At 40.8% G+C, this 12,787-nt stretch overlaps 1 long non-coding RNA gene across 3 annotated transcripts in view; it reads right to left on the minus strand.

Annotated features, from left to right (window-relative positions):
• Nucleotides 1–12,787, minus strand: part of LOC141575219 (uncharacterized) — a 109,006-nt gene that overhangs the window by 69,384 nt on the left and 26,835 nt on the right. For 2 of the 3 annotated variants that reach the window (XR_012502634.1, XR_012502633.1), the window contains exon 2: nucleotides 3,363–3,635. The exons of the other annotated variant lie outside the window; for it this stretch is intronic. This is a non-coding gene — a long non-coding RNA (uncharacterized LOC141575219). The remainder of the gene's footprint in view (nucleotides 1–3,362; nucleotides 3,636–12,787) is intronic. 3 annotated transcript variants of the gene reach the window in all.

The raw sequence follows: 12,787 nt of genomic DNA on the forward strand, positions 1-12,787 counted from the left end.
GATTACAACTACACAACAAGGACAATGGCACACACACACACACACACACACAAGACCAGAAGGACGTGTACCAACACTGGTCCTTGGGCACTGTGCCTATGTGTGATGTCTCCTTTACTTAATATCCCATATTTTCCACACTTTTTTTAAGAGAATGTGCATTACTTTTATGATGAAAAACTAAACTTTATTACCAAAAAAAAAAAAAGAGAAGAAAAAGTTTCTAAGAAAAGAAGCCTGCGTCCTCCTCACTTGGCAATGTGTTGAATGCCTCCCAGCACTCTCAGAAAGGGAGTTTATCATGGCCCTCTTGGTTCTTCTTATTCCTTTAGAAAAGTATGTCCCTGCCCACACTCTGTCCCTCCCACTGCACTCACAGACTGCTGGGCACCCAGGCACAAGGGGTGAGGACACCTAGGAAGACATTGCCTGGAATGAACTTTGCCCCTGGTCGCGTGACGGTGGGAGGAAATGCAATGCAGACTTAGTTACGTCCTCTGACCAGCAAGTTCAGCCAGGAGGCGATAAACATCTTTCTGAAAACTTACAGGGTGAGAACACACTCCCAGAACCAGCTCTTTGGAACTGCCCATTTTCAAGGTCTCAATTTTTGCCCTTCCATCTCAGGAAGGGCATCCCACTCCTTCTCACTCAGAGCCAACAAACTGCTAGCTCAGAGACACTGTTCTGGCACACACTGGAGGGGCTTCTAGGAAACCCACATTTTCATCCTTTGCTAGTAGGAACAGAAAATGGTACAACCTTACTGTTGAGCTGTTTGGAAAGACGTACTTAACCGTGATTCCCACTTCTAAACATTTATTCAGGAACATGGCAAAGGGTATAACTCAATGAAAGTTCATCAAACACTATTTATAATGCAAAAAATTGGAAACAATGTAAATTCCAAAATAGAAATTAATTAAATAAATTATGATACGATCATTAAATGAGTTTCCATCCAACCATAAAATAACAAAGTAGGGGAACAGTTAATCACATGTGGAATATTGTTAAATTACAAAGCAGATTACAAGAGAGTCTCTACATAAGGATCCTGTTTTGCAGTATGTATGAATGTATCTATAAGCATAGTAGAGAGACTGATAGGATAAACAAAAAACGGTGGTTATTTCTGAGTAGTAAAATTTCAAATGGTTTTTCTTCTTTTGGCTCATTTCTATTTTCTACATTTTCTGCAATTAGTTTGGATTGCTTTTGTAACATGAAAAAAATATTTTAAAGAGTTATATTTTTGACAATCTTCCAATTCTCTTGAGCCATCTTATTTTCTAAGTCTCGTGCTGTGGATTGGCCATCTTCTTCTTCGTGCTAATCAGGTCCACCTTCGTCAGGTTTAGTGAATGTGTAGATTATGCCCAGCTCCATCCACTCTGAGTTATCATGGGAGCTTCCCAAAGACTCTAGTCTCTTCTTTTTTATCAGCCAATTTCTCCTCACCAGTTGAAGGATGAGTCACAGTACCCCAGATGTTTCTCCTGGTCCACCAACAGATGAATTTAACAGTAAGGCAAGTCAAAAAAAAGTGTTAGACGTCAGCGTGTAGTTGAATAGAACTTGTGTTGGACTTCCCCACCCTGGGCTGCCTCAGTTCTCGGACAGGCTGTTCACTACACGAGGCTCACATCCAAGGTGGCAAGTGAAGGCAAAATCCTGTCCTTGTTCTGCTCACTGGGCCGTTTGCCTGGTGCACGGCTGCATCCTTGAGGCAGAAGGTTTCCTTTTAAAATTTCCAAGGCAGCCATCCTCTTGCAAACCTGGGTGGGTGCCTGCAGGGCAGAGGCCTCTAGAGGGGATGATTTTCTAACCTGCACAAAAATACTGTGGATGAGCATGTCTTGGTTTAAGGTTCAGTCCCTCTGTTTCTCACCACACAATCTTGAACAAGTTACTTTCCTTTCTTCCAGCCCAGTTCTTCAACCGTGAAACCACCAGTTCCATGTTTTCTAGACAAAATTACACCATGAACCAGAAAACCCTGTAAATGTTCTACCACTGACCCCAGAATGGGAGAGTAAAAGAGAAACAGTCAGTGCGACCAACAAAGAGTCAGGGGAGCGGGGAAGGCGGAGAGGAACAGGCAAGAGGTGCTAAACATTTGGCTCATGGGGTCATGAAACTATGGCTGAGAATGATAGGTACATATGCTCCCTGAGATTCCTCTCAGCTCTTAAAACTGGTATTCTATACATGTGTGCAAAGCTGGCAGAAAGATAAACCTCAGTGCCTCCACATGGCTCAGAAGGGACTGTGAATTGCCTAAATCTGAAGCCATTTATTTTTTTCAGATTCGGGTCATCAGGCTCAGAAAGTCTGCTGTTATGGCCACACCATCTTGAGTCCTTGCTTTCCATGTACTAGGCAAAACCTTTTCGCTATTACCAGCCATTTCCAACCAACCGGCTCCGCTGAGAGAAATAAAGTCACCTGGCCTGAGAAGTAAAAGCTCTTCAAGGATTTTATCTAATCTTTTACCTTTCCCACTTGTCCAGCCCCTTCTGCAAAGACAAGCCACATGCCATCCTCTCCCACACTGAGAGGCTATCCTACCAGGTCAGTTGCAGTAGAAAGAATACTGGGTGAAGTCCAAGAAGACTTGAGGTCAAGACGGAGCTCCATCACATCCTAGTTGCTTAAAGAAGCATACCCTCTCTGAGTCTCAATCTCCTCATCTGTAAAATGGGGAGAATAATGCCTGTTCTGCTTTCCTCACAAGGTTTTGTGAGGATCCATTGATAAAGTACATCTGAGAGCAATTAATAAACTCATTATTTTAGCCAAGTTTCTTGTTAGGTCTGGCCAGCTTATATCCTGCCACCCTCAGACTCTGGTTCACTCCAGCCAACTGCATCCCCTTGGCTGTGCTCATTGGCTAAGGGATGGTTATATGACCTAAGCTGGCCAGTGAGCTTTTTGCTGGTTCTATTGAGAAAAAGAAGTTCTCTTTCTGCTGGGAGCCATCTGTCCTCACAGGCGTTCCAAAGAATGAAAGCAACACAGAGAGAAGCAGAACAAAAGATGTTTAAAGACAAATCTCCAGCAATGCCATCTGAGCACCTGCATGAATTAATTCACTTTTTTAAATTCAACTAGTTATCACACTCCTCCTATATTTCATGTCCATTTCTGGATGCTTGGCATTTGGTGATGAACAGAAGAAAGACTCTATGCACCTGGAGTTCGAATTCCAGTGGGAACTCCAGGCAATAAACGAAAACCAAGTAGGTACAGAATATCATGCCAAGTAATGGTATGTGCTAAGAAGAAAAATTAAAGCAGGGTAAGAGGTGAAGACTGAAAGGTAGGTGTTATTTAGATAGAGTGACTGAATCCAGCTGTACCTCTGGACTTTCAAGCTTCATCAGCCAGTAAACTCTCATTGTGCTAAACCAGCTTGAACTGGTTTGCTATCTGTTGCCACCAAGAGTCTTGATGAGTACAGCTTTACAAATCTAAAGATTGGTACTCATACTGATGATGATGATTATAAGAGCAGCACAAAAGCCTCTTGTGAAGAAACAGGATCACACCGCTGGGAATCCATGTCTAAGATATTTTTGCCAATGGAACAGCCCAAGGACCAGAAGTTACCAATAGGTTTCCAAAAGTATTCTCTGTGGAATTAAACACATACAAGGGTTATTCCTCTGGATTCATCCACCACATTGGTTCATTTGAAAGTCAAAAATTTAACCTTAAAATGTGAAAGTTGTAGACATTGATTATCAAGTCAAACACATTATAACATCAGTCATCTGTGGCCAGTTGGTAACAGTAACATTGCCAGACAAATACCTATCACTTATATGGACTTAACAGAGATTCTAAATGCATTAGGAATAATAAAATGCAGTTAAACAGCCAGTACCCACAGTCAGCTGATTTCCTGCAGTTCTTACAGAGTAGTTAGAAGCTGATAGTTGCAAACCCCTACGTTCGCCCCAGGTTGTCGACACCAGACATCAAGGGTGAGAGTGAAGCAAAAGCACAACAGCATCAATCCCACAGATTTCTGAGTTTGGGTCCTTCAATTTTAAATTCTTAACGTCAAGAAAATTTTGTTATGTTTTATAACCCACCCCCACACACCACACAGACACACAGACGCACACTAGCATTCTGGTGTGATGACTAGTATTTAAGGGACACCCCCCCATGGAGTCTTCTCACCTGAACTCTCAGAAGGACCCTGGGACATCCGATATCACTTTGATGCATAGGACGAATGACCAAATAAAGAAAAATGTGAAATAGGAACTTTTATCATTGTCCTCCTGGGTTGCCACACCCACGCTGTGAATAATATTCGCCTCACTCAGATTAAGACGTGTGCAAGCCAAGATAAGCCTACTCAAAAAACAAAGCAAGTGCTTCTAGCCTTCCTGTAGCTGCTAGAATTTTCTCATGTTTCTCTTCCACTAAATGCAATGGTTGCTGAGATACTGCATTGCCTGCTGGGAAAGGAGTTCAGTATGACTGAACTAGACAGCATGCAGACCCTTTCCAGAATGTTAAGCAGGTATTGTCTTCTGTTGCTGGGCCAGCTTAAAGTGGTGCACACCAGGGCTGAAATAAACTTTGCAAAGGCAATATTCTCTCAAGAGTGCTATGGTTATGGTTTTGGCCCCTTTTGCACCGGAATCTTGATTCCAAGAAACATTTATGATCTACTAGATACAAATAGATGATAGATAGATAGACAGATAGATAGATAGATAGATAGACAGACAGACAGATAGATCAATCGACCGATCTTTATGTGTCCCTAGTAATGTTGGAACAAAGATGCTGCATGAGGAAAGGATGCTATAGTCGAGCAAGTTTGAGAAACACTAGGTTTAAAAAAAAAGACTTTCAGGTAATAATACACGTTGGTTAAGCAGAGCCTTTTAAATGATAAGGCACATTGTGAATGAGGTATGCCAGGAGTCCCAAATTTATTCTATCAAATGTTTTAGGTGGGCATAACTATTACCGCCCAACAGAGCACAATTTGGGACAAACTGAATTATAACAATATTCCGTAGTATTCTTTATTCCCAGACTTGGGGATTCAACACAAAGGAATAAATGAGAATGTTTGAACTCACACACTATGGAAAGAGATTAAAAGAAATTACACTCTGGGTTTAATTTAAGTATAATTAAATCCAACAAACTACAGATTAAAAAAAAAAAAACTCTACTTATGAATTTCCAAGTTACAAACTTTATAGATAGAAACAAAACAAAGCTACAAAACAAGATCACGTCAACTCGGCCTACTGCAAACAGGTGGCAACAGTTGTAGTGCAAGTTCCTTCCAGTCCGGACCAGTGTGTTCTTTGTTAATAAGTGGCAATCGCACTGGAATTCTACTTAGTTCTGAGGTAGTTGGCAAGCATGGCTAATCCCACCGTGCCCAGTAATCACAAAAGCAGCAAAAGTGTCAAAGTACCTGAAATAAAAGGTGTGCAACTGTGAAGGAATTGAAAGAAGAGATAATAAAAGATTGAAAGCTGAGAAGAAGAAATAACAACTGTTGTGCTCCCGTGCTGTGAATCTTTCCAAAAGGGTGCAGAGATGGGAAGGGCAGAGTGCTTAGCGTGCAGCCTGCTATCGCACACGCCATCCACGAAAATCAGCAAGAGGGGAAAAGCCATGTTATGCCACAAACGAATTTGGAAGCATTCTATCCACTTAGAACTCCCAAGAAATACTGATTGGCTCAGAGAAGTTCATTGACTATATTTCTTCTTTCAACACCTATTTTCCTGTGTGTCTGACACTACTTAGATATTGGGCATACAGCAGTGAACAAGACAGACAGGATCTCTGTCCTCAGGGTTCTTGTATTCCACCGATGAAGAGGGAAACAACAACAAGCAAACAAATCAAAAATATATTCTCAGATAAAGAAGGTAAGAAGAGAGAATGACTGGGGAGGGTGAAGGACTAGTCCAACAAAAGGTGATATATATTATTGACTAATAATAATAGCTAATTCTTACACATTTACCATGGGATAGGCATTATCCTAAGAATTAACACACATTGAGTCATTTGATCTCCCACAACAATTCATCCACTCAGGCACACAGAAGCCTTATTCTGCTCAAGGTGGCAGAGCTGGGATTTGAACCCAGTCAGGCTAGCTCCAGAGTACTTGCTGTTAAGACTACGTGGTAAGATCCTCCTGAGAGAATCAGTAGGAGCCAGCCACATGAAGACCTGGGGAAAGAACATTCCAGAAAATGGGATTAGCAAGGAAAAAGGCCCTGAGGCTGGACCAAGCCAGGATGTTTGGAGAACCACAGGGAGGTCGCACGATTGAAGACTGGAGGTGGCCGGTTAGGCAGAGAATATGAGAGAAGCAGGCTGAGGTCTGCAGACCCAGAGCTGGGAAAGCCAGCCCAGGTAAGAAACTTCCAGCCACAGCAGTGGGTCTATGTGCCACTCTCCCAACACTCAGCCTCTCTCAGTGTGACACTGATGAGCCACACTCAGCTTCAAAGCACCCAGGCCCATCTGCCAACATTGATTCAAAAGCCCTTGTTGTTCCTGGAGTCAAGAGGCATCATTTTTTCTTTTATAATCTCTCCCCTTTATATTGTGGCTGATCATAGGCGCTTTGGGGGCTCCTTGGAGGAAGAGCGCACACCTCCCGTCCATCTCTGTGTTGGTACCGCAGAAGTCTCAGCGTGGGGTTTCTGCATCTTCCACACCACAAGCAGGAGGAGCGGTGGAAGGCATGAGCTCTGAGCAGGCGAGTGTCTGTCCCCACATCCCCATGCCTGGTGGGGCCTCTTTCCTTGGAGGTGTTGGCAATGAACATGGAGCCCACCTCCTAAGGCAGGTGAATAATAACACCTAGTAACGCCCCTGGACCAACGGCACACCGAGGTCTGGGACGCGCTGTCAAGAGGAGTCAGCACTGTCCTTTATGATTGGATTACCACATTCGGTCTACTTTGTGTGGCTTTATTCTTTTGATAACTATGTTAGTTTAAAAATCTAAATCTATAAACTGTTCTTTGAAACAATGATCAGTACTTACATGTAAAAAACTAAAACAAAATGTGCAGTATATTGTATGTATGTATTTACAAGCCACATATTGTATATGTGCAGTCAAATTGTAACAATTCTACCTAATAAAACTGAAAAACGAAAAAAGAAAAAAACAAGAGGGGTCAGTATACAGCCTGCCTGAAGAATTCAAGCCAGTAACACAGGCTATCTGTCCACAGTGACATCTTGTATTGACAGGTCACCCACATGCTTATTCCACAAGACAAATATCACCTTCTGTCTCATTCTGCTACTTCTGCTACCTTCAAAGTGTCCCATTTCTTGGGGAAAATTTTTGCAGATGAAACCGACATAGACTTGATCTCCAGAATATATAAGCAGCTCATATGACTTAATAAGAAAAAAACAAACAACCCAATCCAAAAATGGGCAGAAGACCTAAACAAGCAGTTCTCCAAGGAAGAAATACAAAGGATCAATAGGCACATGAAAAAATGCTCAATATCACTAATTATCAGAGAAATGCAAATCAAAACTACAATGAGGTATAACCTCACACCAGTCAGAATGGCCATCATTCAAAAGTCCACAGTGACAAATGCTGGAGAGGCTGTGGAGAAAGGGGAACCCTCCTACACTTCTGGTGGGAATGCGGTTTGGTGCAGCCACTGTGGAAAACAGGATGGAGATTCCTCAAAAGACTAGAAATAGACTTACCATATGACCCAGGAATCCCGCTCCTAGGCATATATCCAGAAGGAACCTTACTTCAAAAAGACGCCTGCACCCCAATGTTCATAGCAGCACTATTTACAATAGCCAAGACATGGAAACAGCCTAAGTGTCCATCAACAGATGACTGGATAAAGAAGAGGTGGTATATTTATACAATGGAATACTATTCAGCCATAAAAACCAACACCATGACACCATTTGCAGCAACATGGATGTTCCTGGAGAATGTCATTCTAAGTGAAGTAAGCCAGAAAGAGAAAGAAAAATACCATATGAGATCACTCATATGTGGAATCTAAAAAAAAAAAGAACATAAATACAAAACAGAAACAGACTCATAGATATAGAATACAAACTTGTGGTTGCCAAGGGGGAGGGGGGTGGGAAGGGATAGACTGGGAGTTCAAAATTTGTAGATACTTACAGGCATATGTAGAATAGATAAACTAGATTATACTGTATAGTGCAGGGAAATATATATAGGATCTTGTGGTAGCTCACAGCAAAAAAAAAAAAGTGACAATGAATATATGTATGTTCATGTATAACTGAAAAATTGTGCTCTACACTGGAATTTGACACAACATTGTAAAATAACTATAACTCAATAAAAAAATGTTTTATAAAAAAGTCCTATTCCTATAAAATAGAGTAACCTCTCCCGTTGTGCACATGGCTTTTGAATGACCTGATTTCTGCCTCGCTGTCCAGCTTCATCTCCCAACACTCTCCATCATGCCCCCTTTTCTCCCTCAGGTCAAACACTTCACTGTTCCTCAAACACTCAGCAAGCTGGTTCAGGCTGTGCTCTCTACCTGGATTGTCTCCCCACCTTCCTGAGAACTCTGTCTTTCAAATTTTCACTCATTGTCCACATCATCTGCAAAAACTTCTCTGACGTCCCCAGGCAGACTTAGACACTTTTTCCTCGCCTAATCGAGTAGCTCCTTGCCTGTTGTGCTGTAGTGTTCATCTGCCATTTCCTCCATCCCATGTACCACTTGAGGCAAGGTTTAGTTTTTATTTACTTTTGTCCTTCAGTAAAATTTTAGAATTTTCTTCAGAAGGATCTGGCATGAGTCCTGTTTCAGATTATACTTGGGTACCATTATGTAGGTTTTACTGCCCTTGTGAATGAAATTTTTTTTCTCTATTATGTTTTTAGTTAATAATTGCTGATATATTGGACTTTTTCATTTTAATTTTTATCATTCTACACACTTAAAGTAAAGCATCATCTGGTTCAGAGATAAACACCAAGTTCCAGCCTGCCCCCTCCCTACTTCCTTAACTCATCCTCATAGGCAACAAATTTTAATTCTTTTAGATGATTCTTTTGGTATTTACCTTGCTATCTCTAAATACCATGCTTTTACTACTATTTCTTGATGCATTTTTGTAGGAACAACCTGTTAACTTCTCCTGGCAGAAGATAAAGTGCTAGCTCTTTCCACTCCCTTTGTCTGCCCCCCACTGATACACACATATTTTCCATCTGTATAAGTTTACTAGGGCTGTTGTAACTAAGTATCACAAACTGGATGTCTTAAACAATAAGAATTCATTATCTCACAGTCCTGGAGACTAGAAACCCAAAATCAAAGTGTTGGCAGGGTTGCTTCTTTCTGAGGGTTGTGAGGAAGAGACTGCTCCATGCTTCTCTCCTTGTTTCTGATGGATTTTCAGCAATCTTTGGCATTCCTTGGCTTGTGGCAGCATAACTCCAGTCTTCACAGGGTGTTCTCACCATGACTCTGTTTCTTTGTCTAGATTCCCCCCTTTGATAAGGACACCAGTCATATTAGAGTAGAGCCCACCCTAATGACCTCACCTTAACTTGATCACCCGCAAAGACTTAATTTCCAAATAAGGTCACATTCACAAGTACTGGGGGTTAGGACTTCAACATTTTGCAGGGGGATTCAATTCAACCCATAATGCTATCCTTTTAGAACTATATAATTATATCATCACTCTGGTTACATTAATGTTCAGTATTTACATTGTAATGAATCTGCAGTTATTCAGAGCTGAGCTATGTAGTTCCATTTCCTTTCCCAAGTAATTTTTATATCCCTGGAGTTAAAAATTATTTGTTATTCTGTTTGATTAATTTTTTATGTTCTTATCACTAATTCAACTAAAAACTCCCTGCTAGTTCTCTGACTCTTTTTCTATCACATTCATTTATCTCATATATCTGAAATTTCTATCAATTTCATCTTGATGAAATCCCCCTTCCCAAGTCTTCTGACCTGCTCTCATCTAGTCATAGTGCTCTTTGGAGGATGCCCCTTCACCATTATGCTGGAGATTCTCCTTATTTCCTGTCCTTTGGATCAGTTGTCTTCCATTTTGTTCGTTACGTTAGTTACTCCTTTGATTCATAGAGCATAATCTCCAGTAGCTTCCCAAGAAAGAGTGTGTTGGAGGTAAATATCAAGACTTTTTATTTCCAACAATGTCTACATTCTCCTTTCACATTCAGTGGATAGCTTGGCTAGGTATAGAATTATAGGTAGGAAATCCTTTCACTTCAGAATTTTGATAGCACTACTCCATAGCTTTCAACACTGCTGTTGAGAAAGCTGAATTATTATACTTTCTGATTATTTGAATGAACATATTTATTTCTCTCTGGAAGCTTATTAGAGCTTCTTCTGGTCCACAGTTGTGGTAGGTAGAATTCTAAAATGATTCCCAATGAGTTACACCCTTGCATAATCTGAGTGTGGACAGAACCTGTGATTTGCTTCTAGCCAACAGAACACGGCAAAGGTAAAGGAATAGTCACTTCCTTGATTAGGTTACATTCTACAGCAAAGGCGATGGGATAGTCACTCATGTGAAGCTACATTATACATGACTCTATCTTAGACTGGAGTGAGGTTTTCCTGTAGCCTTCGAAGAAGTACACTGCCATGTTGTGAGAGGGCCTACAAAAAAAAAGCATTGTGGCAAGAAACTGAGAAATCTCTAGGAGCTGACAGCCAACAGAAAAGTAGGGACTTCAGTCCTACAACCACAAGGAACTGAATCCTACCAAAAACCACATGAGCTTGGAAGAGGAGCCCAAGCTCCATGTGGGAACACAGTCTTGACTGAAACCTTGTGAGACCTTGAGCAGAGGAACCAAATAAACTCTCTGTCCAGACCACTGACACATGGAAACTGTTACATAAAAAATGTATGTTCATTTGAGCTAATTTGTGTTTATGGTACACAGCAATAAAAAAACTAATATAATTTCTTTATACAGCAATAAAAAACTAATACAATAGTACTCTAAAATTTTACAATTAAGAACATTTAGTGTTGATTTATTTTCATGTTAAAAGTAATGGGAATTTTTTAAAATTATTTCACTATGTTTTTTTCTCTTGTCCATTTTCTTTGTTTTATTCTTCTGACTCTTAGTTGTTCTTGGTGTGTGGGGGGTAATTAGGTTTATTTATTTAATTCTTTTTATAATGAGGTACTGAGGATTGAACCCAGGACTTAAACATGCTAAGCAAGCTAAGAATGCACTCTACCGCTTGAGCTATGCTCTCCCGCATCCTTCTGACTCTTATAATTCAGATGGTGAACATCCTAGAGAGAGAGAGAGAGTGATGACATATATTTATATATTTTTATCTTCTACTTTGCATTTTATGTCTATTGTTATGCTAAGAAATTTTCTCAGCTTTATCTTATAACCCTTCTGTTCAGTTTTTCATTTCTGCTACCATGATTTTCATTTCTAACAGTAAATTTCTTTCTCTGAAATTCTTCTTTGGAGAGCATTATGTTCTTATTTCATAGATGCCATGTCATCTCTTATGTCTCTAAAGATATTCATGATAGCCTTTGATATTGACATTTTCTTCTCCCTTCAAAATCTCTTCTTCCTCTCTGTTGCCTTTCTCTGCCTGCCTATAATTGTTTGGGTTTCAGTCTTTCATATTAGATTCTTTCCCCAGATTTCTGTTAATCATATTTAAGACCAGAGGCCTAAACACTGATTGGAAGCTCTGAGCCTCTTGGTGGGACCTGTTGATTGTGAACTACACTGCAGGCTGGGCCATTTGCTAGGGAACCTCATCGTCAGTCTCTTCAAGCCTTTCTTCTTGATCTACTCAGATTCCTTCCCGTCTCCTGCTAGGAAATTAAAGGCTTGTGCTCTGGGATTCAAGGCGGGCAAGGCAAGGAGTAGGGAGGAGCAAGGAGTCTCAGTGTTCAGTTTGCATTTAGTCATTTCTGTCCCTCTATTTTCGGTTTGGTACCCCGACTTCAACAATGCGTTATCCCCTTGTCCATGGACCCTCTCTTCTACTTCTCCAAAAAATAAAACACGTGTATTTTGGCCTGTATGCAATGAGTCCCTACCCAGTAGCAGGGAATGGGGGAGGGGATGTAAGGGGTTGACTGCTTCTTCCTTTTATTGTGGTAAAATATATATAGCAAATGTTCCCATTTTTGACCATTTTGAGTGTACAATTTAGTGGTATTAAGTACATTCACAATGTTGTTGAAATGATCACCTTTACTTACATCCAATATTTTTCATCACCCCAGACAGAAACTCTGTACCCATTAAGCAACAACTCCCATTCCTAACTGCTTTTAAAACAGCTTTCCACTAGTCCTCTCTATTCCCCCACCCCTACCTCCAGCTCCAAAAGCTTCTGGTGCAACCAATCCCTGAGCCTCTACATTCTGCAGCGTAAACGTGGTTGGTTTTTAGGATTCTTCTGGTTTATGATTCTGCTGGCTTAGAATTCTTCTTTCACGTGTTAGCTCCAAGTTACCATTCATTCATCTGCTTTCTAGCTCCCAAGGTCCATGCAGCTTCCCCTACCTCCCAATGAGAGAAGCATCAAAGAATTTGGGGACCACGTTTTAAAATTGCTTAGGGAGAGATGACTGTGGCTATGACTAACACCACAGAAGTAGCAATGGTGGGAGAAGACAGATTCAAGACACATTCAGAAGTCAAGCCAAGGACCTGGCTATTGAATTGTGTTCTCAAGAAAGGGCA

Source organism: Camelus bactrianus, chromosome 27, assembly GCF_048773025.1.
Source record: "Camelus bactrianus isolate YW-2024 breed Bactrian camel chromosome 27, ASM4877302v1, whole genome shotgun sequence".
In the NCBI taxonomy this organism is placed as follows: domain Eukaryota; kingdom Metazoa; phylum Chordata; class Mammalia; order Artiodactyla; family Camelidae; genus Camelus; species Camelus bactrianus.